This window comes from Hibiscus syriacus, unplaced genomic scaffold, assembly GCF_006381635.1.
Source record: "Hibiscus syriacus cultivar Baekdansim isolate YM2019G1 unplaced genomic scaffold, ASM638163v2 tig00004355_pilon, whole genome shotgun sequence".
NCBI lineage: Eukaryota > Viridiplantae > Streptophyta > Magnoliopsida > Malvales > Malvaceae > Hibiscus > Hibiscus syriacus.
In genome coordinates, this window is record NW_024062011.1 from 1,186,597 (window position 1) to 1,188,731 (window position 2,135).

Genomic DNA, 2,135 nt, shown 5'->3' on the forward strand with positions numbered 1-2,135 from the left:
GTAGCAACTTCTAGTTTCCAACTTTCATTTTTATCGAGCCCTCTGATATTTTTCCATCTTCTTGTCATCTTTGTTTCAGAGAAAGTGTTTTCTCTCTCAACTTCTTGCTATAGTCAGAAGCATGATTGTGCTGCCCAATTTCTGCCCTTGGCTCAATTACGTTTTCAGAGTTGCTCTTCCAAGACTCTACCATTGATCGATGCTTAGTTGATTTGCTTTACAAGGTAAGCTTTGCTCAAATTCATGGTTTGCCCCTGACACTTCAAGTTGCGAGACTCATTCTCAATAACTTCTTGGTCTGAATCTTGTTTTCTCAACATGATGCGGGTTCAGTCATGCCCCAACATTATCTTATACTGGTACATGCCTTCAAAATGCCCCAAAACCTCAAATTGTAAGGCTCACTCTCGATGTATTCTTGGTCTAAATCTTGTCATCTCAATATGATGTGGGTTCAGTCGTGCCCCAACATATCATAACTTGAATGTTCTCATTCTGGTGTCACTACACAGTAATGTTGTTAAATAGTTTGAGGGCTTTTCTTCATACTACTTAAGAAGTGATCAACCCTTCTAACAAAACCTCTTGCATTCTTATACAAACTAGGATATGTGCCCCTTCTGAATAATGAGATTATCTTCTTCTTGATGGGTTATCGACAACATCGTAAAGAGATGTCACTAGTTTTTATTCTTCATCTATTCTAATCTCTTGGACCATCTGCTTCAAGATCGTGAAATGCTTCATGTTCTGGCATCGTTTATTCTTCATGATGGGTTGCTGAGAACGTCACACGGAAATATTACAATTTATTCCTTCATCCACTATGATCTCTTGGACCGTCTGCTACAAGATCGTGGAATGCTTCATGTTCTGGCACCGCTTATTCTTTTTCTCCAATAAAGGCACAATGAGCCTCGCCAGCTTCAAGGACCTTTCGCATTTGAAACTGTCATGTTTGAAAATGTTTTCCCCCTTTCTCTTATTTTAGAGATAAAAGAATGAAAGAATTTCATAAAACATTACCCCTTAATTCAGGCTCGCAATCAAATCAAATCATAAACATGAGTTCACAAAATATCAAAAGAATCAATAACTCTTTAATATTTTTAGGGTTATAGCTCTTTGACAAGTGTCAAAATTGAGGGGTTGGCTTCAGGTTGGCTTCCTATTTTCTAAGGTTTCGACTACCAGAATGTCATTTCTTTTTTGATCATTGTGAATATCACAACATGCCCTTCTTTCTTGGCTTGGTATTTTAATCGGATGAGGATAAAATGACGCAACTAGTATAATCCATTACTAGACTTTCCAGAACACTTCTATTTCAGTTCTCTGAAATCTTCCATTTGTTCAAGCTTCGTATACTCCTCTAACCAAGGTAGTGCAGAAATATCGATCTAAAAATAAAATTTCTGAGTGCTCGTGTGAAATTGACTATAACAGGTGTTCCTTAACTCCCTTAGTCCATTTTTATCGCAACTCCTTATTTAGATAAACTTGATTTAATTTTCCATTTTCTGGCTAGATGAAATCAGCTTTATTGTAATTTGCCTTTATCAGGCTAGTTGAAGGGTTCATCTCATCACAAAGTCTTTGACTTGACAATCACAGTGGAGCATACACCGAATTTCCAAGTACCCGATCAAGGTCATGGTTTGAATATAATCTATTCATAAAGCCAGGGCTTTCGGGTTTCCTCTATAACCAATTGCCTTAGCGGATATCTCAGCTTTATTGTATTCATATAATATAATTTCCTTTATCAGGCTTTATTATATGCATATATTATTATAACTTGGGTATACGGATCCCATTTCTTAAGCTTGTCAAGAAGAACCTGTCATAGTCTAGGTGTTGTTGAAAGTCAGAAAATCTCATCGTTAGAGTTCAATTTCTAAGCAACTTTCTTAAACTAGATTCACCTACTTGACTATTCCATCTGTAAAGATCATAATCATCATCGAACGTCGTCAACAAAAGTATGGTCTAGTCAGTTTTGTAACATCATACACAAAAGATGCTCCATGTTGTCCGCTCCTATACATACCTGAATACCAAGCCTATGGTTCATTCATTTATGATAGGAGAAGGCTATATCGGTCCCTGTAATAAAAAAGTATGGTGTTCTATTG